Here is a 26,114-nt window from a genome sequence, read left to right as displayed (position 1 = left end):
TGGTTTTCATGGTTTAACGATCATGAGTATAGAGAAGAGTTTGCTCATTAACTTTCATGTTCACTAACGAGTCGAAAAGAACAAAAAGAAGTCGAATTTTTCAAGTAGTTTAATGAGCATGAAAAGATTGCAAAAGAATCTTGAGATTTTCACTCGTTGACGAGCATGAAAAGAGAATGAAAAAAATCTCATTCTAGAGAGATGATTGGTATAAATGTATGAATCTAGTTCCGAGGATGATCAAACTAGCCTACGAAAAGGAAAATGAAGTGGCAAAATGTCTAGCAAGTATGTTGTAGTGTTTTCTTCTCAGAGATGTACGAAAAGAACCGACTTAAGGTTGTGGATGACAAACAATCTCAACAATATAAATGGTTTCTAAACATTGTAGATTTGCAGCAGCCAATAGAAACAAAACTTGCCAAAATTCTGATCTATGCCACAATCAGAGTTAAACAACAAAAATAAATAGTAATAACTCTAATCATCCAATGGAAACTAGATATATAAAGAATAGTTTTATTATAACACCTGTGAAGGGAAAAAAATAAATGTTATCAGTCCCTCTCTATGGGATGGATTCTTGGCTATCCTCAAACATCTTTAGCTTGTGTAGAGTCTCTCTCCTCTATAATGTGTAAACCAAGCAAAAGTATGTTGTGCGACCATGAAAATAATTAGAGTTACAACACTGAGTGAAACAATGAAAATAATCAAAAGTGAATAATGAAAGGAAAAAACCCTTCTATTTATAACAAAAAATTGAGTTATCCTCCAATAATGAGAAATAATAAAATATTATTAACCCCATTCTTGGAATAACCACTTGGAATATTTTATTATATTTGTTTACGAGGGAAAAAGTATTTAAAATTTTAATTATAAATAATAAATAAATAAATTCTTTATCTATCATCTCAAGAAATTAGTTAAGGAATAATAAATAAATAATGATTTATTTAATTATTCCTAAGGGATTTAGTAAAATTTGACAAAGAATAATAATTAATTAGTGATAAATTAATTATTCTTATCGAAAAATAAGATAATTAATGATTTATCTGTTTATTTTTCATGATTGGGTCAAATATGACAAAGAATAATAATTGAACAATGGTTTAATTAATTATTCCTAGAAGAAAATCAAATAATTAGTGATTTACTTAATTACTCTTCATGGGTTTAACAATAAATTACTTAACAAAGGTGGTTTATTAAGTAATTTCTCATAGTGAAAGCAATTTTACTATGGTAAAATTGGCTTCACATGGTGTACTTCAATCCATCTAGTAAATTAGGCTAGAAGATCAATTTTCTGGTGATAACAAAGTGAAATACACTCGTTAGAATATTCTCTCTAAAAGGGTTGTATGGGTTGCATGATGGAGGCAAGACTAATGAAGAGGTAAAGCATGGTTTCAAGTTCAACAAGTGTGATGAAGGAAAACATCATTATGACAAAATATAGGAAGGCATTGAATACCATAGCTATAGGCAACCATAAGTAATGATAGAAAGAGTGTGGATGCCCTAGAAGAGCTGTAAATGTCCAAAAATAAGAGATGAAGAGAGGGATGAGGCTTAATTTCAATGTCATGGATAACTCTAAACAAGATCCATAGACCTATAAATTAACACATCATGGGAAACAAAATAATAATCGAGTGTCATTCTATAGTGTCCATGGAAGGTAGGCCCTACTATATAATTTGCAACATGCAAAAAGGCCTAGTTAATGTTGCAAAATGATGGGGTGGGACCTAGGAATAGTAAAATGGTATGGGAAAATGTGGATCCTAACTCTTGATGCTAGTTTTGAAAGTATAGCTCAATTCAACATTAAATTTGGTACAAAGTCCATGTTCCTATCTAATAGATAGCTAAAAAATCCTTACAAAAACATTATTAACATGATAATATAATAAAAATACATGAAATGGACCCCCAAGAATGAAATATATAACATAAGGGGGAATGGTAAATGTGAAAGGAGATACTGTTAGACTAGTTCCCCGATAGAAAGAGATGAAATTTTTATCAGTAGCACTCATTTGTTACTCAAAAGTAGACAAATTATGGAGAAACCCTCTTGGAGTCAGCTTTTTGTTTTCCAAATCCTAGTAGTGTTATACCATGAAACAAGATTCCATCACTGTGAAGTGAGATCTCTTAACATCCTCTTTCATTTGACATGCATTTTAACTCTCTTTTTCCTAAAAAATGTGTGATATGAATACCTCGTCCAAATCAATTTCAATCCAATTTTTTGTCATAAATAAAGGGGAGCGTTGTTGGCCTCTTCAACACTCCCCTATGAAAGGAATAAACCATTTTGTTGTGATATAAATTTCTTTAGTCATAAGGAGTTGTTTCTCCATGAGTCTTTCCCATGAGTCACTAGACAAATGTGAGAAAAAGTGTGCCATTAAACCATTCCCCAATCAGAGGAAAACATGAATATAAATTACAAAGGAAGGATGATAGATATTACCTCTTAATCAATGAAATATATAGTTGTAACATCTAGCTTGAGGTAATACAACATAACTCCTAGCTCCCAAATTCCATGTCAAATACCTACACAAAATCAAGAAAACATCTTACCAAAATACTACATGTAAGATCATGTTAGCGTAATAATAATCAATAACCAATTAACATCATAAAATAATCAAAGGAAATCAATATTAGGGAAGGGACCCGCTAATAGTGAAAACCAGTTGTGCATTAGTTTGAACTAAGGATAAATAACTAATGTGAAAAATGGTACAATAATACCAAGATATACCATCACATGAAGTCTCTCCTCTCTAACTTTCAATCTTGGTCTCCACCTTCAGAAAGGACAGCCTCAACAAAATAACACATCTCTTGCACTCAATATGAATCTCTAGATCTACTTTAGCTTTGACATGAATAGTCTATATAAGATTTTTTCCCTCACTGGGAGAATTTATCTAAAAACCTAGGGGCTAGAGAAGTTATGAAATTTACACAATAATTTTCCCCTTACCAACTCATGAAAAAATAGGCAAGCTAATCTCCCCGAAAATGATAAAACTAGAAGATTCCACAATGTCACATGTTATGAAACTTAAACTTGTCTCCAAAAAATTTGGTTATACACTATGAACTAGAGGGGTGTTACAAGATGTAAGTGTCAAACCAAAATAATGACTATAAAATAGGAAAAATCAAGAGAAAAAGTTATGCATCAAGGCCAATAAGACAAAGTTTCTAACAACTTCTTTAATGTGGGTAAAATAAGCTATAATAGATTCCCCCTTGCATGAGGTTAAAAGAGAAACTTATGGATGAAATGAATTACAACAAACACTTAGAGCTCAAATAGGAGGAAGGAGTGAGGACTAAAATGCTAAATCATAATAACTCAAATCATGATGTATCAACCACATTGATATCATCCACGAGCTAGGCATACACATTCTCAATCATAAAGAGAAACTAAACACGACTTCCAAGTATACACTATAGATCCATGACATGAAATGATAGGACATGGTCATGAAGAATACACCATCGATCCATGTGACATATCAAATATCATAGCCACCAACAAATACAATGTGGATTTGTGTCACAACATATGTTAGTAGGAGTATGGACACATAAAAGGGAGGTGTCCTAGATTAGTCCTCAAAGTACATAAAATAATACATAACTCGAAACTCATATTGGGAAGGGTGTCATGTAAGAGTGAAATGTCCCAAACCCAAGTTATTCTACACAACCCTGATGGTATGAATATACAACATGCAAATAGATGTGTAGTGTCGAGCATGGTACAAACTGCTTGATTACTAATGCTTTAGGTATAGCATTAACGGATCAGAGGGGATCCACTAATAAGGAAAATGGACCCCAAGGTACCTATCACAATCCACTAACTGTGAATAAAGGAGATGAAACTGAATATTTGGAGGCTAAACTAATTAGTAAACAATGAGGTAAAACCACTGTCAATCGTGATGAACCATACCACTAAGGTCTGCAAGAATTAAGGTACTATTGGTTACTAGATCAAGCTCAAGGAATGATTGGTTGAAGTCAATAGGAGAATATCCATCGAAGGAGGGCCTTGATGTATCCACCATATATTGTCATAGAACTAGCCACGAGATGGTGTGAAATGGATGAATTAATGAAGTAAAAGTGACCTAGGGATTGCTGACATACAAAGCTCAAAAAGTACTTTGAACATAATTACATGAAAAAATGACTTTGTAGCATTAACTAATGATCACCACATGATACTATGAAACAACACAAGAGGCATTGAAGCACACTCTGGAATGACTTGAAGTGTAACCAACCAGAGTATTAGACAAACTCATATGCATGGTATGACACATAGAAGCTAAAACCCAACTATGAGGAAATGACTCAAACATGTGCCATGTTCAAGGGAAACATGAATGGTGCTATCATTTTGATAGAAAACTTAAGTAAATTCCCTTCCATTTTTCTCCTTTTACTCCCTTTCCTAGGTTAAAGAGAATGAAAAACAAGACAAGTAAACTTAGGGTAAGGCCAAAAGATGATGAAGAAGAGTAAATGAGGCTTAAACTCTAAGTCATGTTGGGACAAGCCAACGGATTCTGAGATAGGATAAAATAACCACTACATGAACACCAACATGAAAAATAGGTGCTAATGTGGGGAATCCATGTACAAATAAGATCTACTACCAAGTTATGATGTGCAAAAAGAGATGGGATAATATCACATCCTAACAGGGTCATAACTAAGGCATAATGAAGATGGAAAATAGACAGAAGTGATAGACCTACCCCTATATGCTAGGTTCAAGAAAACATACCTCAAGACCATTGGAATAACGAAACCATGAAAATACTTTAGGGAAGAGATATAAAAAAGGGAAATAGACTCATGACAACAAAATGATTAGAATAATAATAGAATAAAAATTACCCCCATCTTTAAAAAAAGGAGAAAAAGGTAAATTTTCCCCAATATGATTTTCTGAATATTCTATATAAGTGAGAAAAACCTTCCCCCATAACTCATTTTTACCTTGGAAAATAGAGAAATAGGAGAAGAGGAGAAATTTTCAATTCTACCCTCTACTTTTGGAAGGATTATGTGGGAGCTACTGCACATTATTTCTTGAATCATCTTGACCAAGTAGTTTGTAATATCATACTCTCTAAAATGATGGTTTTCATTATGAATACCTATGAAGATTTTATGGGGGAATCTCGTTTAGCCAAGTCTATGTTGTCACATGTCCGTGAGTTTTTATTGGAAGCCAATGGAACTCAAGGTTTCTATGTATATTGTAGCCAATCAATCCATAGAATAATCTTGATTTTCTACAAGAAATCTCACAAAAGCACAGTGAATTTTTTCCTAAAAATTAGCTAGATATTTCTAGGGTTTTCCATTTTTTTCTTTATACATTCATCTTAATTGATGTTTGTTGTGTGTGTTTGTTGTTTAAGGAATTTGCATTGATTGAGTGGACAAAGAGATAGAACCAAGAGAATGACATCCAATCTATGACCCACACTCCAACTCTCATGACCCTTAGATATTGTGAATTACTAAAAATTTTCCAAATACCAAGTATGATGAACCAAGTACACTTGCTACACTAACTAGTGGATTGGTGTGATAAAAAAAATGAACAATTTGTTGTGTGACAAGAAATTCTATAGTTGGAGGTAGAATAAATCTACTTCTTGACATGATTGTTCATGCTTGGTTCCCCAATGGTTGTGAATGGGGTGAGGAGTACTACAGAGGGAAACGCGGATGATTATGTTTCAAGATATTGTGGGATAGGTGCACAAAAAGTGGGTGGAAATGTGCCACTTGGGACATAATAGAGTTGGAAATATATACCATCATCCTCACCATTACCTGTGTTGTCAGGTTAGATAAACCAAACTTCGCTACCAAGGCTCACATGGATAGAAATAAAGTGCTTAAAGCCCACCATTTTCAATTAATGAAAAGGTATAGTGGCATACATAAAAGAGAAATTAACTCTATGAAGAACCAGATGAATGAAACAATTTTTGTATGGGAGCATCATAGTATATTTATTCTTGGAGTGGATTCCAAACATGATGCCTCTAGTTGACTGTAACAATGAGATAGATCCTGAGGAGCCTCGTATGGGTTGATGGAAAAATATAATGGCAAGGCAAGGAGGCGCATCTACAGAGTGACAGTTTGACTGTGCATACATCAAGTGGCTAAAGAATGACATTTTTGTGATAGATAACTACGCATATATGGGTGTGGATTTTAGGCAAGATTCAGACGTAGTCTTGCCCCCTAATGTGTAATGGAGTGCACTTGGTAAGAACTTTTTTTTGGATTGTTTCAAACTTTTAATTTTTATTTTTTAATGTCCTCGTACCTTGGTCAGGTGACAATACTTCCCTACAACCCAAAATCCACAAAATAATTCCCCAAATGTTTGTGTGGAAGGACATAATTTCGAGTTCAATGTTTAAAATTTGGCTCACTAACAATTCTCTAATTCTTAAAACCCAGAAAATGGTTAGTAAGAACAAGATCATTTAGTTAATTAAAATGACATAGGAAGCCATTTAATCACACATTAACCAATATTTATACACATCAAGCCCAATATGCATAATGGAATACATATACATAGATACCAAATCCCAAATGGGTTCATAGTAAAACATCATATAATTATAATGCATGCAACATAAATACATTGAAATGCTCAGTGAACATTTATCTATAATGGAAAGCCAATTGGATGTGGGTTCTCCATGTTCCACCCAGCCATAGAATGTGTGATTGATAAATATTAATCACGAGTCACCATCGATTTGGGGCTAAAAATCTCCAGGGAATTGTGAAAACAAAAATAAAAAACACACATCTTGCAAAAAAATACTAACCCAATAGACATTCCTTTAACCACAAGCTCCCACTCTCTGAAATCTCTGCCCAAGTGGCACACAACTTCTGTGTGCCCTATTAGTCCCTCGGTGTTGCCCACTTTTTCAGGGACCTTTACAACCAGCTAGAGATGATCTCAACTCTAGGGTTGTAAGAGCTTATGTTATTCTCTAGGCATCTTTCCAACCATAAACCGAAATAAATTCTATCCAGTGTCAAAACCGAAAAACCAAGATCAACAACTCGTTGCATGAAACATAGACCAAAAAAAAAAAAAGTCTATGAGGAAAACATACACCTTTTAAATATACATGGCCTCACTCTGCCATGTGAAACTCCCTGAGACCATATGGGATGAAGCTGTCCCTTTTCACCAACACCTATCGCAACAACCCATTTCCTATCACCTAGGAGTTTCACTACACCCCATACTTTTCACTCTACAGGTAGATTATTTTATTATCGTATATGCATAGAATATTATATCATATTTACAACCTTGTCCCTATGGACACTTAGCCAAAATGACATACATCTAGTGGGCATGTTAGCCCCAAAATATATAAGCATAAATGCATATGCATGTAACCCTTCCAAAATAACTTCATCTCACCCATTTAATAGTCACATACATTTGGCTCACCATCCTAATTATCACTCTATAGCTATTTACATTATCATAGACACTTAAAGGTGTGTTGAGGGCCCCAAAATCGGGTCAACAACAAGGGGATACCCACTCGGTCTGGAACCTGGTTGGCGGCTCCTTGCCCGTTTGATGTAGCGGGTACGACTGGGGATAATGGGACCAGCTTCCCAATCTAAAGGGTGTGTGTGTGTAGAGTTTGATTATGTTGATTCTGGAAGTACTTTAGAGCTAACTCAAATCTAACTTATAAACTAAATCTATGTTATTATAATCTAATGAAAACAACACATCTAATCTACGCTAACCTGGGATATAACTCTTCTATCATGCGATCTAAAAAGATTTCGAACAATAACTGGTAGTAAATATCATTCAGCTATCATAAGAATATAAATCAATTAAGATGAACCATTTTGCATAAAAAGTTAGGCAAAACAGTTGTGAACAACATATCGCATAATAAGTCATTCATATGTCAAGCACAAACAAATGATTCCACCGTAGAGAAGTGCCAAATGGTAACCCAAACATCCATACATTAACATATAAACAACTAAAACTGCATATCACTTTAAGAATATAAGCAGAAATTCGTCAAGAGATAAAAGTACCATTTATGACTGATTTTTACTCACAAACTTCAAGCAATAACGATTCATCTCTACTTACCTCTAACATCTACCAAGAATACAGAAGTGCAACATCAGTAGCAGACATTAAAATGCAAACATAAATAAATCTCGATCCTTCCATTCATCAAAACCTCCTCTGAGGGTGCAGAAGTGCATGTTCCGAGGACAAGTTTTTGACAAATTTCTGGACCCTTCTCCAATGCAATGAGAAGGGTTAAAATACTACTTCCTAATTCTAATAACAGTATCATTACAAAATTTTAGGATACGGTTTTCAAATGACCGTCCTTTTTCTAATTTAGTTAAAAGGAAAAAACAACATTCTAAATGAAATCATATGTGAACTTGGTCTTTGAAGTTGCAAGTGTCCAGCATAGGCTTGAGAAGAGTCGGCTGGCTGATTTCTGCGCTGAGCTGGGCTGCGAAAACGGCATCTATGAGAGTTGGCGCTACCTTCTCGGCTGCGTTCGTAATGCACTTCACCATCATCCATTGGTTGTGCGGTTTAACCAAGTACGTCCAGTAACCTTCCCAATTCAGCCTAGCCAATGCTTGGATTGCTTTCCCTTTTGCCTGCGCTTTCTCCCTGAGATGTCTTAGCATTTTGTTCCTGCAGATTACGAGTGAAATGGAAATGACTGATCCAGAAAGGTGATGGGAGAGTTTTAAATGCAAGAGATAAAACAAATATTCCACCTTATGTGAAGTAAATCTCTACCAAGGCACGCGTCTTTAATCCATTTAATAACTGACAACTAATTCATTTACTATCATTAAAAGCGCATGATTTCGGGTCAGATTATAGTAAGTGGCTTTTCTTTGAATGGCGCGCCCGAAGGATTCGTACTAAGGTCATTTATGATTTGTTGATGTACCCTCGCATGTCGTGTAATCGCAAATCGCATCGTCGCAAATCGCATGATCGCAAATCGCATCGATGTGGCATCGCAACGATCACAATATCGCAGATCGCAAGAATTTGATGTTCACCAAATCTTGTCTGGCTCATTTCTGCGTATGCGATCTAGCGATCGGAGTTATCGCAGATTGGCAAATCTTTAAGTTTTTCTTTATGAGCGTTACCAATTTGCGATGCGATTTCATTATTAACACGAGGATGTTGCGCATAAAAAGGGAAATGAAGGTGTTTCCTATCCTTTTGCAACGCGACCTTAAAGTTTTTCTCTTTTATCATAGACTTAGGATTTAAAATATCCAAGAGGCTTTTTCTAAGCGTATGATTGTGACTTCAAAAGGAAACTCTTGCTTTTCCTAAAAAATTAACTAAGGGTCCCCATTCATTCAGTATCATGGTTGATACTTAATTGAATAAGGGGGGGTGTTGCTGGCTACAACAATTGGTGATTCACTTGGGAGAACCAGTTATCTCTGCTTTTATATTGACGCTTTGAAACTCCTGAAAAAATTTCTTGAAGAAAAACTTGAACTTTATTATAAAAAGATAAAGCAAATGATACTTCAAACTGTCAATGATGTTTCGTTTCAACCTCTTTCTATTTCAATTACTTGCATCTTCAGCTTGTGCTTTGCATTTAAATCAGTCATTACTTGGTCTTGTAAAACATAAAATAAAGCCTTCTCTATGTATCAGCTCTTTTTAAATATGCTCCTTTGTCGCGGGTAGAGCCTCTGCTGCCAGCAGGCGTCCATAGCCTCGAAAGGGTTACCTATTACCCAGCAATGATCTTTTATCCTGCTTAAGGTTATTTACAACTTTTTCAGAGAAAATCCTTTTTTTTTTTTTTGACACTTTTTCCTTTTTAATCTCTAAAGAACAATGTCTTGGTTTGGTGGCCAAATTATGACACAGTCATTCACTTGATTTACACTTTTGTTGAACAAGCTGGCTCGTGATGAGACCCCTTGCCTTTTGATTGCAACAATCTTGAGTCATTGTCCTGTTTTGGTAGACAGTTTTCGCAAAGTCAGCAAGTTATAATATTTGTGATCATGATAAGCCGACTCGTGATGAGACCTCTCATTCTTTGAGATATAGTGTCTTTTTAGATTATTCCTCTGAATGCTGTGTTTTCCTTTAGCAAGGAGGAAGTCAAATTTTCTTTCCTTAAGAAAGTTCTGGACGACAATGATAGGGCTGTTTTTGGTAATGGCTGCTTTCACAGAGAATTTTTATTTTAATATTGATACCTTTCATTGTGTTGACCTAAAACAAATCTTTCACTGAGATAGCTTTCTTTAAATTTTTTGGCAGTTGAAACTATCATCATATCTGGGTTAAAGTTCTATTGATAATAAAGATCAAATTCCCAAAAGATTTGTTGTTTATAGAAGCAAAAGTTCAAAATCTTTAACAGAGACAAGGTGTCTTTAGTAAATGTCAAATGTCGTTTAACCAAAACAAACATTATTATGAGAGGCAAACATTCCCTAGGGTTATGTAGAGAATATGAATAACTTTGCCTATCAATTTATTAAAAGCAAACCTAATAACCTAACTAAATTACTCCTACTCCTATTCTAACTATATACAGGAAATAACTATGTGAAATGATATTTCCAATGGAACCATCTATTCATTATTATTCCTAGCCGTATGAATCTTCCAAGCATGAGTAAAAAGAACCAAACTTTCCTTGGATCATAAATATTGGCTGTGGAATAAGAACATACAACCTCAATTGGAATTCTGTCTGATTTTCCTTTCTCATGAGAGCTTTTTTCCAACTGGATACCTATTGGATCATAAAAATTAGGATGAATTTCTGTTATGAATTGATGATCTCTCAATAGGAAGGATAACAAGTCAAATTGTGAAAATGTTTTTTTAGTTTCAATGGCTTGTAACCTGTTGTTTGTTAACGCTGAGTTTTTAGCGATTTCGTTTGAAATGAAAGTTCTCATATATAAATCGCTAAAACATAATCTATCAAAAGTTTGAAAATTTAAAAAGAAATCTGATTTTGTACAAAATGAGTGCAAGTGAGAAAGAAATGATTGGGTATTTATACAAATAGTGTTACAGCACAACTGGGATTTACTTGTAACATCTTGCTCCTCACAAGAACTGGCCAGGTTTTGTGAATCAGGAACTAAGTTATGATTGCGAACAGGGATGGAGCTTTCCTCATGATATGAATCATAGATCGGGGTATTGTCTTGGATAGTAAAATTATTCAAATGAGCTTTTACTTTGAGATGAGGGTCGGCTGATATGATTTCTGATTTAAGATGTTCCTTATTATCTGACCCTAGTTGAGTTACTTGAGATAACTCAACAACATCATCATTGTCAAAGTAACTATCGCAAAAGACTCTACAGATTTCCCTAGGTTACTCTTTTTCATTATATATCTTCAGACAAGGGAGGTCAGGAAGCTCTTGTTTGACATTGATCAAAGGTTGTGTTAAAGCGGTCTCTTTATCTTGAAAACCTAATGATGAGTCGTTTGAATAACCCTCTGTGTTTTTTGAGATATGCTTGATCTTGAGAGGGGAAAAATTGTCATCACTAAAAACATCGGGATAAAGAGAAAAATGTGAATCTGGAATAATGCATTTAAAAACATCATGAAAAAAAAAAAAATCATCAGATTCATCATAAACATCGGGCTTTAGATCATACCTTTGTACGCTAATACTTTCTGAAAGAGAAACAGTTGGTTGATCTAACCTTGGCATCAGCATTCGTTGATTTGAAATGATATTGTCTGACTTTATGTCAGAGTCATCTTCTGGTTCCAAGGTAGTTTCCCTTTCAACATTTTCATCTTTATTTTCTGGTATTAGAGCATGCATGACTCCTAGGCTTTGCAGATTTTCTTCATTATGGATGATTTGTGTATTTGACTTGAAATTCTCATCTATATTAGAAGAAAACGAAACAAAGGTCGAGCTAATTTCTGCTTGGTCAGATATAGGAGGTAGGAAATACTCATCATAATCTGAAGATTCTTCATCTGTAAGCTCATCCTCGAGATCACACTGTAGACATTTAAGATGAAATCGCATATTGAAATCCCATACGGGTTCATCTTGTTTCTGTAGATAATCAATTTCATCATATACCTGGTCGTAGTCATAACAATCAAATTCCAAGATGAAAGTCCTAACGAATTGGTCCCAGCTGTGGATTGATGCAACTGGGAGGGTTCTGCACCATTTTCTAGCTTCCGCTGTGAATGTAAGAGTAAAAATCCTGCACAAAACGCCTTCATCAATTCTCTGAATATCAGAACTCGAAACTTTTTGAATGAACTGAAGGGCATGATTAAATGCAGAAGAATTATTCTTACCGTTGAATTTTACCTGAGACAAGAGCCTTACCACATCTGGTGGAGTGTTGGAAGAGGTAGGAACATGGATGCAACTCCAAATAGGAATTCTATGAGCAGCTATCCTATTTCAAGATTTATAATTTGGAAAACATTCCAACAGACACTATGCTCAGGCCCTCCTTCTAGCGCCAAATATGTTGAGGGCCCCAAAATCGGGTCAACAACAAGGGGGATACCCACCCGGTCCGGAACCTGGTTGGCGGCTCCTTGCCCGTTTGGTGTAGCGGGTCCGACTGGGGATAATGGGACTAGCTTCTCAATCTAAAGGGTGTGTGTGTGTAGAGTTTTATTATGTTGATTCTGGAAGTACTTTAGAGCTAACTCAAATCTAACTTATAAACTAAATCTATGTTATTATAATCTAATGAAAACAACACATCTAATCTACGCTAACCCGGGATATAACTCTTCTATCATGCGATCTAAAAATATTTCGAACAATAACTGGTAATAAAGATCATGCAGCTATCATAAGAATATAAATCAATTAAGATGAACCATTCTGCATAAAAAGTTAGGCAAAACAGTTGTGAACAACATATCGCATAATAAGTCATTCATATGTCAAGCACAAACAAATGATTCCACCGTAGAGAAGTGCCAAATGGTAACCCAAACATCCATACATTAACATATAAACAACTAAAACTACATATCACTTTAAGAATATAAGCAGAAATTCGTCAAGAGATAAAAGTACCATTTATGACTGATTTTTACTCACAAACTTCAAGCAATAACGATTCATCTTTACTTACTTCTAACATCTACCAAGAGTATAGAAGTGCAACATCAGTAGCAGACATTAAAATGCAAACATAAATAAATCTCGATCCTTCCATTCATCAAAACCTCCTCTTAGGGTGCAGAAGTGCATGTTCCGAGGACAAGTTTTTGACAAATTTCTGGACCCTTCTCCAATGCAATGAGAAGGGTTAAAATACTACTTCCTAATTCTAATAATAGTATCATTACAAAATTTTAGGATACGGTTTTCAAATGACCGTCCTTTTTCTAATTTAGTTAAAAGGAAAAAACAACATTCTAAATGAAATCATATGTGAACTTGGTCTTTGAAGTTGCAAGTGTCCAGCATAGGCTTGGGAAGAGTCGGCTGGCTGATTTCTGCGCTGAGCTGGGCTGCGAAAACGGCATCTATGAGAGTTGGTGCTACCTTCTCGGCTGCGTTCGTAATGCACTTCACCGTCATCCATTGGTTGTGCGGTTTAACCAAGTACGTCCAGTAACCTTCCCAATTTAGCCTAGCCAATGCTTGGATTGCTTTCCCTTTTGCCTGCGCTTTCTGCCTGAGACGTCTTAGCGTTTTGTTCCTGCAGATTACGAGTGAAATGGAAATGACTGATCCAGAAAGGTGATGGGAGAGTTTTAAATGCAAGAGATAAAACAAATGTGCCACCTTATGTGAAGTAAATCTCTACCAAGGCATGCGTCTTTAATCCATTTAATAACTGACAACTAATTCATTTACTATCATTAAAAGCGCATGATTTCGGGTCAGATTATAGTAAGTGGCTTTTCTTTGAATGGTGAGCCTGATGGATTCGTATTAAGGTGATTTATGATTTGCTGGCGTACCCTCGCATTTCGTGTAATCGCAAATCGCACCGTCGCCAGGGAAAATTTTAAGAACCCCCCCTAAATTTATAAATATAATAAATTGGCGAATCTCCATGGTATATAGGAAAAATGGAAGGCGATTTTATCAATAATATAATATGTATATATAATTTTTTGGCGAATCTCTCACCAGGCATGGTGAATATTTTACTCAATTATAAAATCTTGTAAGATCTTGGCGAGTCTTTCACTAAATAATAAAACTTTGTAAACTCCTAGTGAATCTTAGCATAGGCTACATGCTGGTTTAATTCCCCCATTTAAATAGGCTACATTCCAGGTGAATACCATGGGTCAATACCATGTGCCATTTTGGTGAATACCATGGGTCAATACCATGTGCCATTTTTATTTTTATTAATTCTAATATTAGGGTTAATAATGGTTTTTTGCATGGTATTAATAACAATCTAGTCCATGTTATTTGTCCCATAGTATTTTGGTGATAGGTTTCACCTAAATATAACCCATTTTTTGAGTGTTCGTAAATATAAGGTGACTTATGGAGTAAATATAAAAAAATGTTTTATTTGTTTACCATACGTCTCGTTTATTTATATTTTTATTAATTTACCATACCTCTTTTACAAATATGGTATTTGGCCCATAGGATTCACTTAAATAAAACCTCTTTCTTGAGCCTTCATATATAGAACGGGGGTTATGGACTAAATATAAAAAGAGGTTTTATTTATTTACGATACATCTAGTTTATTTATATTTTTATTTATTTACCATACCTTTTGAGTAAGTATAAAAAGACGTTTTATTTATTTACCATACCTCCACTTTACTTATATTTTTATCTATTTACACCCTTACATGTAGATAAGGTGACTTATGAGTAAATATAAAAAATGTTTTATTTATTTACCATACCTCTCATTTATTTATATTTGTATTAATTTACCGTACCTCTTTTATAAATATGGTATTTGGCCCATAAGATTCACTTAAATAAAACCTATTCTTGAAAATGGGCGAATGGATTCACGTAAATAAAACCTATTCTTGAAAATGGGCGAATGGAAGGTTGTAAGTCCTAATTTCAAGGGCTAAATTTACCTTTTTTACCCTCTCCCTTAAAATAAGGTGGGCTATTTGAGGTGATTTGTAAAAATGTACTATGATACAAAATATTCGCCCACTAAAAATTTAAAACCCCTTAATTTCGCCAAAGGGCGAACATTCACCCATAAAATTATCCTTTACCGTCGCAAATCGCATGATCTCAAATCACATGGATGTGGCATCGCAGCGATCGCAATATCGCAGATCGCAGGAATTTGATGTTCACCAAATCTTGCCTCGCTCATTTCTGCGATATGCGATCTAGCGATCGGCGTTATCGCAGATCGGCGAATCTTTAAGTTTTTCTTTATGAGTGTTACCAATTTGCGATGCGATGTCATTATTAACACGAGGATGTTGCGCATAAAAAGGGAAATGAAGGTGTTTCCTATCCTTTTGCAACGCGACCTTAAAGTTTTTCTCTTTTATCATAGACTTAGGCTTTAAAATATCCAAGAGGCTTTTTCTAAGCGTATGATTGTGACTTCAAAAAGAAACTCTTGCTTTTCCTAAAAAATTAACTAAGGGTCCCCATTCATTCAGTATCATGGTTGATACTTAATTGAATAAGGGGGGGTGTTGCTGGCTACAACAAGGTGTTACATTCCCCCCCTCATTTTTTTATGCGTTGTCCTCATTGCATTATATATATATATATATATATATATATATATATATATGTATGTATGTATGTATGTATGTATGTATGTATGTATGTATACATACATATATATATATATATAACATCAGTAAAAAGATGATGGTACTCCTACCTCATTACATCATCCTACTCGCATGTAGCCTCGTCGGGACCAAAAAAGGTCCATTGCACCTTTACTATGTCAACGAATCCATCGAGGATCATTTTGACCACCCTGTCCAAAATTCGTATGAGTTGGACCTAAAGATATCCTTCTGTTTCCAACTAGATGACCTACTAATCAATCACATGATGGGTAGCAAGAATATAATTTTTAATCTAAGACACATGAAATACATCATGAATATGCATTTATGTTGAAAATTCAAGCCTATATATGAAAAAAAAATGATCCTCTCGAGGATCTCAAATAATCCATAGTAACGTGCTGCTAATTTAGCACAACTCCCTAGTTTCATTGAGTTCTTTTATGCTTTAAATTTTAACAACACATGATATCTAAGTTTAAATTCTTGATTGTATATTCTTATCCACATAACGCTTCTACCTATTATTGATTTGAGGCTTCTCCGATCTATATTCTTTGTAGTACTGTCTTCTTGAGTCATTGCATTATGTTTGATTAGAATCGACGTTTCGAACCAACCTCTGATGTTCATCATGAGGTTTAGATCCATGAGTGAAATAAGTTAGAACTCAATGAAGTTTAAATAAGGCTAGGGTTGAGATGGGAATGAATAATGGCCGACATGTTAGATTATGTAATTTTACTTTATAATTGTTTATTTTTATTTTTATTATTAATTTAGTCATTGTTTATTGGTTTTAATACATAATTTAATATTTAGTTTTTCTTTTTAGATTAAAATTAAGATTATAGTTATAAATATTAATTAGTGATTATTAACTAACCAATAATTAATTGTATAATTAATTAATTAATTAACTAATTTATGAATGATTAGTGATATGATATGATTGAAATGAATAATGAATATATGTGATATGGTATGATTGAAATGAATATTAATAATATGATATATGTATGCGAATTAGGTATTTTATCCTAACTTTTAGTTATAATAAAAATGAAATATGATAGGATATAATATAAAATTAAATATAATATAATATATAATGATGTATATTAAAAACATGATTAGTACCTAGTGACTAGTAATGATTTAAAAACTAATGTTATTGTTATGCATACTAAGTTAAATATTATTATTAATTCCAAATATGAGTCTAATAATTAAATTAAATTAAATATTATTTATTTATGTATTTATTTATTTTTGTTTGAATTAAATGTATCAAGAATTAATTATTTTATGCACTTATTGATTCAATTAAACTAAATTTATCATATTAATTAATTGATTGCTTTATTTATTATTGCTATTATTTTTAATGATTATAGAAAGGGTTTATACTTAATGATCTAAAGGAGAAGGGTTTAATGAATTTAGGGTTTGTGTCATGACAAAGAAGATCGTGGAGGTCCAGTCGAGTCGAGAGATGAGAAGAGTCCAGTCGAGAGATGAGAAGGCAGTGGCATTTTTTAGGAGAATGAAGGATTAGAGGTAAGAGTCGGGATCCAATTGTCACTAATTTTCCAACCATCATTGACGTTGAGGTTATTAGGGTGTTTACCTATTTTGATGGCTTCCCTTAATTTTCTATGGTGATAATCGTCAATTTTGGCTACAACACATGAGTTTTCAATGCAAATATGATGACTTGTTTTATTGGAGTTCTCAGCTAAAGATGAGGTTTTGGAGCGGTCAAGTTGATGTCAGCTGCATGTTCTTGAATATTGGTTGAGATTGATCTACCAGTCTCACCAATGTAGGTTTTTCCACAAGAACAAGGGACCAAATAAACCCCTTTGTGGAATTTGGGGTCAACGGGATCTTTAACTGATTTTAGGCATCTTCTAATTGTGCTCATAGGTTTAAAGGTGGTCTTCATGTTATTGATCTACCAGTCTCATCAATGTAGGTTTTTCCACAAGAACAAGGGACCAAATAAACCCCTTTGTGGCATTTGGGGTCAACGGGATCTTTAACTGCTTTTAGGCATCTTCTAATGGTGCTCATAGGTTTAAAGGTGGTCTTGATGTTATTCTTCTTTAAAATATGTGAGATTTTATCTGTGGTGCCCAGTATGTAGGGGAGGTTTACCTTACTACCATACTCTGTTAGGATATTCCGACACATAGGATATAGTTAAGTTCAACTTGGTCTAGTATAGAGTTAGGTTAGAGTTAGGTAAAGTGTGTTTCTTTACCGTTGTACATTTTGTAACTTACAATCCGACGGTCACGATATGTAGTGATCCGACGGTTCACTCTCACCTCGGTATTACCGACACTTGATCCGTGGCTTGACACCCGATTGGTCCATGAGTTCTATTTAAAGCGCATGGAGGGTCATTGTTCGGGTAATCCGTGCATGAGAGAAGCTTATGTAAATTTTCATTCTTTGATTAATAAATTGCCTGTAGTACCCACGTTGGGACAGGCCGTGGACTGTTTCCCTCCTTGCACTCTGAGGGTTTTAACCACGTCAAAAATACTGGTGTATTGATTTGAGATCTGGTTGTGAGCGGTGTCCTTTTGGTATTCTTTCTGTGGAACTTACCCTGTAAATTCCTACATGGTATCAGAGCTATTTGAGGGCCGCGTCCGTTGGTGATCCAAATCTGAAGCCGGTAGAACTGCATGCGGCTGTCGTTTCCTAGATCTGCTGTTTCTGACTGCTTTCGGGCCGAGAGGACTGCTCTGTTGCGTTCGGAGCATCTGTTCCAGTGAGGAACCCCTTTCGTTTCACGCGAAAAGGTTTCCGGTAGCCCTAGCTGCGTCATTTTTCAGATCGGGAGGTATACAGTGTTTTTTTTGCAGTTTACTGTTATTTTCTCTCTGCTTATTTCGGTCTCAGTTTATTTAGCCTTTTTTTTTAACCGGATCTATACCTTTCATTTCTGCGTATGCTCTTTGCCCTGCGACTCTGTGCGATCTGGGCAAATCAGAAACAGAAAGGAAGGATTTTTCTCATGCGTATGCTCTTTTCCCTGCACCTTAGTGTGATCTCGGAAAATCAGAAACATTGAGAAAAATATTTAGTTTTTCGGCTAAAGCTAACTTTGAGATTTTTTTAAAATTTCTAGTTTTTTGGCTAAAGCTAACTTCGAGCCGCAAGGTTCGTTTTTCTTTGCATATTCGTGTTGGGTTTTGTGTTTTGTGTTTTGTAGGGAAAAAGAGCTTTCTCAAGGCAAGCACGCAAACCGAGGCCCCCCCCCCCCTCTCTCTCTCTCTCTCTCTCTCTCAAATTTTTTGTATAGATCAATTGGTTCAAAGCTATTTTAAGAGAGTAGAGGTCTTGGGTTCAAGTCTCCATTTTGTGGGGGCGGATTTTTTCATTCCCGCACATTCACGCACTTTGCCGGCTACTTCAACAATTATTTTTCAAAAAACCATAACTTCTTCATCCGGAAGCCTTTTTCAGAGCCGTTTTTTTTAAAACCGCCTATTTTTTCGAGATCTATCCATTGGAACACCTACTTTCAGCATCTTCAGCTTTATTTTTTTTAAAAATGGAAAGCCCATGCCAAGTCATTCTTGACAGCACTAACTACTTCCAATGGGTAGCCTACATCGAAGATTTACTTAGAAGTAAAGGTCTCTTCAGAATAGCCATAGACCAAGAGAAGAAACCAAAAGATGAAGACAAGGCGGCAAAATGGGAAAATAGACAAGATCAAGCACGTGGTTTGATAGGGATGTCTATTTCTCCTGATCTTAGATTCCACATTGCGGAACTTGAGACTCCTCATGAAGCATTAGAAAAACTTGCTAAAGTTTTTGGGATTAAAAATGAAATTAGAGCCCATCAACTTGAAAATGAGCTGCTTACTTTGGATCCTAATAATTTTTCTTGCATTGAAGATTTCTTGTCCAAATTCAAGAACCTTAGATATCTCCTGGAAGGTGTTAAAGTTAAGAAAGACGATGGTAACCTTATTTATTCCATCCTTACTAAGTTGGGACCAGCCTACTCTGTATTTGTTTCCACTTTCCATTCTACAAGAGAAGCTTTCATTTGTCAAGGACAAGACTACAAGCCCCCTTCCTTTGACTCCTTTTGTGATTCCTTAATAAGAGAACAAGAAAAACTCTTACACCTTGGTCTTCTTAATCTTGGAAACTCTTCCACGAAAGCGTTAGCCGCCCAGCAGCAACCAAATTCAAAGAATCCTAAGAAGTCATATCCTCAAAAGAATGGTCCTAAACCATTTCAGCCTCAAAATGAAAGATCATTTCAGCAAAATGATAAGACCAATAAAAACAAATGGAAGAAGACTGATAGACATTGTAACTTTTGTAATCGAGATGGCCACTTAGAATCTAAATGCTTTAAGAAGATGGAAGCCTTGGAAGCCGCAATGAAGAAACATAACATCCATGTGGAGCCTACTTCAACTTCAACTTCCGGAATGGCACTTTCTGCATCTCATTGTCAATCATCTCAGTCTGGTTATGCATTAAATGTATCTTCTTCTTCTTCTCATTCTCATGAGTGGCTCATTGACTCTGGAGCCTCTTGTCACATGGCCAAAAACCAAGCCATGTTTTCTTCTTTAAATGATTGTAACACCAAAAATATATATATTGGTGATGATAGATCTCTTAATGTTGTAGGAACTGGAACTGTTCATCTAGACAATGGTCAGTTTAATGATGTATTATGTGTTCCAACCTTATCCTGCAACCTTCTATCTGTCTATCAGATAACTCATTCAGGTGAAGGTAAAATTGTTGAATTTTCACCTCATGATGTTGTAATCAAGGATCTAAAAGATCCTAAACAGATTCTAGCTACTGGTCTTGCTGATGATTCCAAAAGGTTGTATAAGTTTCACAACTTTGGGTCATCCAATCTTCCCTCAGTATTTGTTGCTCATAATGATGAAGTGAGCAAACTTTGGCATGAGCGATTTGGTCACTTAAACTATCGCTCCCTTCAGCATCTATGTAAAGAAAATATGGTGACAGGTCTTCCTATGGTATCTTGCAGAGATGGTGTTTGTTCCGGATGTGTACTCGGAAAACATCATCGGGACAGTTTTGACAAACGTGCCTCTTGGCACGCCTCAGCCCCTTTACAGCTTGTGCACAGTGATTTATGTGGTCCTCTTCCTGTTGCTTCATTCTCTGGCTGCAAGTACTTCTTAACTTTCATTGATGATTTCTCCAGACGCACTTGGGTATACTTCTTAAAACTCAAGAGCGAAGTATTTACCACTTTTTTGGCCTTCAAAGCATTTGTTGAAAAACAATCTGGACATCAAATTCTTAAGCTAAGAACTGATAATGGTGGAGAATATGTTAAAAACACATTCATCAACTTTTGCACCGAAAATGGAATTCAAATGCAACATACTGTTCCATACACTCCACAACAAAATGGTGTAGCTGAAAGGAAAAACCGCACCTTAAAGGAAATGGCTAATTGTATGCTGCAATCTAAAGGACTCAGTCTTAGTTTTTGGGCCGAAGCAATTAATTGTGCAAATTATATAATCAATCGCACTCCTACTAAGGTTCTAGAGAATATCACTCCAGAAGAAGCTTGGAGTTCCATTAAACCAGATGTAAGTCACTTTCGTGTGTTTGGAAGTGAAGCATGGGCCCATATTCCAGATGAAAAGCATAAAGCTTTAGAACCTAAAAGTGAGAAATGTACTTTTGTTGGATATTCTGAAGATGTAAAAGGTTATAGACTTATTCCATTTAAGTCCAAAAATGTTATCATTAGAAGAGATGTAAAATTTGATGAAAATAAATCGGCCTGCGAGCCTAGTCCGGCGGATGTGCCTCCTCTTCCTATCTCTTCTATCTTTGAAAACATTTCTTCTTCAGATGATGAAAGCGAGGATGATAATCCTCCCCCACCTTCTCAGGATCCTCAACTTCCAAGATGGGTCCGTGCCACTCGGGATGCAGCAAATGATCTTGCCGGTGATCCTACAGATCAGTGACGTACACGTTCTCAGTTTGAAAGAGCCTCTTCTTTACTGGCTCAAGCTCCAGTAAATCATGATCCTGACACTTTTGCAGAAGCTTCAGGCCATCCACATTGGGAAGCAGCTATGAATGAAGAATATCATTCATTGATGACAAATGATACATGGGATCTTGTTCCTCTACCTAAGGGACGCAAACTTGTTAGATGTAAATGGGTTTACAGAACCAAGTATGGACCAGATGGGAAAGTTGATAAACATAAAGCTCGTCTCGTTGCTAAGGGCTTTTCACAGGTTGAAGGCATTGACTACACTGAAACCTTTTCTCCTGTTGCCAAAATGAACTCCATCCGCCTTGTTCTTTCCCTTGCTGCCTCTTTAAAATGGGAAGTCCATCAGATGGATGTTAAATCTGCCTTCTTGCATGGGGACTTGCAGGAAGAAATCTATATGGAACAACCCATTGGCTTCATACAAACAGACTCCAGCCTTGTTTGTCGACTTAAGAAATCCCTTTATGGCCTCAAGCAAGCTCCTCGGGCTTGGTATGCCAAAATGGATAGCTTTCTTTTAGAATCTGGCTTTTCTAGGTGTCATTCTGACAATACTGTCTACACCAAGAAAGAGGGCAACTCTCTTATCATCCTTGTTCTTTATGTTGATGATCTTATTCTTACTGGTAGTGATCCCAACCTTATAAACCATGTGAAGTCCAGCCTTAAAAAGAAATTTGAAATGACAGACTTAGGACATTTACACTATTTTCTCGGTCTTCAAGTCTTGCAATCCCAAGAGGGTATTTTCCTTTCCCAGTCCAAGTATGCTTGTGATATTCTTCGTCATTTTCACATGGAAGACTGTAAGCCAGCCCCTTCTCCCTTTCAGTCTGGAGTCAAACTTTCAGTCTCTTGTACCTCTCCTGAAGTTGATGCTACCTTATACCGTCAACTTGTCGGAAAACTCCTGTATTTAACCCATACTCGTCCTGATCTTTCCTTTGTTGTTGGCCTTGTTGCGCGTTTTATGCAAAACCCCCGTGAAAGTCATTGGAAAGCAGCTAAAAGAATACTTCGTTATGTTCGAGGTACAGTACAGTTTGGGATTCATTACAGTGCCAAAGCAGCTCCTCTGTTAGTTGGTTTCACTGATTCTGATTGGGCTGGTGACCCTGATGATCGGAAGTCTACTGCCGGTTATGTCTTCACTCTTGGTTCAGGACCTATTACATGGGCTTGTAAGAAACAGGCTGCCATTTCTCTTTCGTCAGCAGAAGCAGAGTATCGTGGTGCCGTGGAAGCTAGTAAGGAAGCCTTGTGGCTTCGTCAGATCCTATCAGAGTTTGGCTTTGAGCAGCAGCATTCAACCACACTTTGGTGTGATAATCAAAGTGCCATTCAGCTATGCAAAGATCCAGTCCAGCATCAGCGCAGCAAACACATTGAACTACACATGCACTTCATCAGAAAGCTCATTCATGACCATGTTCTTGAAGTGCAATATTGTCCAACAGATGATCAGGTTGCAGACATCTTCACAAAGGCTCTCACAGAGGCGAAGTTCACTAAACTTCGATATATGCTTGGAGTTCAGGAAGTTGTCACTAAGGGGGGATAGGCTCTAGTGCCTCCTTCCTTCTCCTATTGTGTCATATTTGTAAATCCTTCAATCCTATCCCAAGTTGTTCTTAAGGGGGGATGTTAGGATATTCCGACACATAGGATATAGTTAAGTTCAACTTGGTCTAGTATAGAGTTAGGTTAGAGTTAGGTAAAGTGTGTTTCTTTACCGTTGTACATTTTGTAACTTACAATCCGACGGTCACGATATGTAGTGATCCGACGGTTCACTCTCACCTCGGTATTACCGACACTTGATCCGTGGCTTGACACCCGATTGGTCCATGAGTTCTATTTAAAGCGCATGGAGGGTCATTGTTCGGGTAATCCGTGCATGAGAGAAGCTTATGTAAATTTTCATTCTTTGATTAATAAATTGCCTGTAGTACCCACGTTGGGACAGGCCGTGGACTGTTTCCCTCCTTGCACTCTGAGGGTTTTAACCACGTCAAAAATACTGGTGTATTGATTTGAGATCTGGTTGTGAGCGGTGTCCTTTTGGTATTCTTTTTGTGGAACTTACCCTGTAAATTCCTACATACTCATCCATGGGTTGTTTGTTTTTATGGTTCTGCGCTTTCTTGAAAGCTTCGATTCCTTGGTGTCTTCTATATCCATTCTTTTCAAAAAATTCCAAAATATGGCTCTTTTCTTGTTCAAAATGATCCTCATCTAAATGCGAACAGCTTTGGTAGCCAGAGTGTTGAGTGTCCCTAATTTTTGAGTAGGATGATGGTGTGAGCTCGCATGAAGGTAATGCTTTGTGTGGGTTTTCTTACCATACACATGGTGAGATATTGTGCCATCGTGGTTTCTTTTGATAAGGATGTCAAAAAAGGGAAGGCTCTCCTTCTCTTCCATTTCCATGGTGAATTGGATAGAACTAGATTGATTGTTGATGTGTTTTAGGAAATTGTCTAGCTTCTCTTTACCATGAGGCGAAATAATAAAGTTGTCATTGACAAATATTTTCTAGTGTTTAAGTTTTAGTGGTGAAGAGTCAATAGTTTTATCTAGAAATGTTCCATAAACATATTGGCAATGATGGGAGACAGAGGTGATCCCATAACCACACCATAGGTTTGCTCATATATATCATCTTTATAAGTGAAAGAGGTTGATCTCATACAAACTTCTACTAATTTGGATGTGTCACGATCAATGACTTTTTGGATTACTTCCATGGCTTCACCTATGGGAATATTACACATCAAAACTCACTAAGTTGTCTTTTTGGTCAAGTTTTATTTGTTTGATTTCATTGATGAAGTGATTGGAATCTTTGACAAAGGCACTCTTATTCCCTACTAAGGGTTTAAGTTTTTTAGCAAGATATTTGGGAAGATAGTAAGTGGGACCTCCAATAGTGTTGACAATAGGTCTTATGGGAACACCTTCTTTGTGAATTTTGGGGGCTCCATAAATCTTAGGGGTGTAGGGATTAGTTTCCATAAGATTGTTAATGTTGTGTTCTTTGCTAGATTTTATTAAGCTACTAACAACCTTGGATATCCTTTTTATGGGATTCTTTTCCAATTTTACTTAACAGCTATTAGTTACGTGGTCTATCATCTTCTCATTGTAATCCTTTGTGTTCATTATCACAGTGGCACCATCACAATGTTAGGGTTTTTGTTAAGGTTCTTAAGAGTAAGATATTCTTGTTTAGAAATGTTGCTTTTGGGAGGTTTGGCTGTCCACAGAATGATGGAGCAATCCTGTCTAACAATTTCTTTAGTGTTGTCCGGTAAATCCTTAATCTCATGCTCAATATTGCATAGAATGTCTTCTTTGGGGATCGTACGTGGACAGATGGAAAAATTCAAACCTCTTTCTAGCAGGCTTAAAGTGACATGGTCGTTGTCCATTATCGGATGAGATATCGAGGTTTCATTGATGGAATCATGTTTCGATGAAGCTATTTTCCTTTCTGCAGACCCGTTTTCTGTTGTTGAAGTGGAAACATTTTCATTTTTCAAAGTCTAGTCAATATTTTCATATTCGTGAGCCGAACTGGATTTCTGCGCAGTGCTTTCCTTAGCTACGCTGTCCATTTTATGCATCCTAGTTTTCGTGAGTTCATTGCTGGACTCATATTTCAATGTGGTTGTTCTCTTTTCTGCAGACCATTTGTGTAATATTGATATCGGAGTCTTTATCAACAACGAATCAGTAAAACCATATTTGTGAGCCGATCTGGTTTTCTGTGTAGTTTTTTCCTTAGTTAAGCTGTCTTTTCCATGCTAGGTTGCCGTGAGTTCATTGCTGGACTCATGTTTCGATGTGGTTGTTCTTTCTTCCACAGACCGTTCCTGTAATGTTGATCTCGGAGTCTTTATCAATGGAAAATTAGTAGCCATAAACCCATGAATCGAATTAGGTTCCTGCGCAGTCCCATCATCAGTTTTGTCTTTCAGGGTGGACTCATATTGGTTCACGGATTCTGTAGTTTTAGTCTTCATGTTCATTTGAGGAACCGTGTTGGTTATATTGATTATCGTTTCTACCTCCGAGCTATGATTCCTGGTTATATCCGTTTGCGTAGGGTTTATCCTGGATAGTGTATTTTGTTTCCCC

The sequence above is a fragment of the Pinus tabuliformis genome, chromosome X (assembly GCF_031772625.1).
Source record: "Pinus tabuliformis cultivar Carrire ecotype Pingquan chromosome X, CPIR1, whole genome shotgun sequence".
Lineage (NCBI taxonomy): Eukaryota > Viridiplantae > Streptophyta > Pinopsida > Pinales > Pinaceae > Pinus > Pinus tabuliformis.
This window is presented reverse-complemented; position numbering follows the sequence as displayed.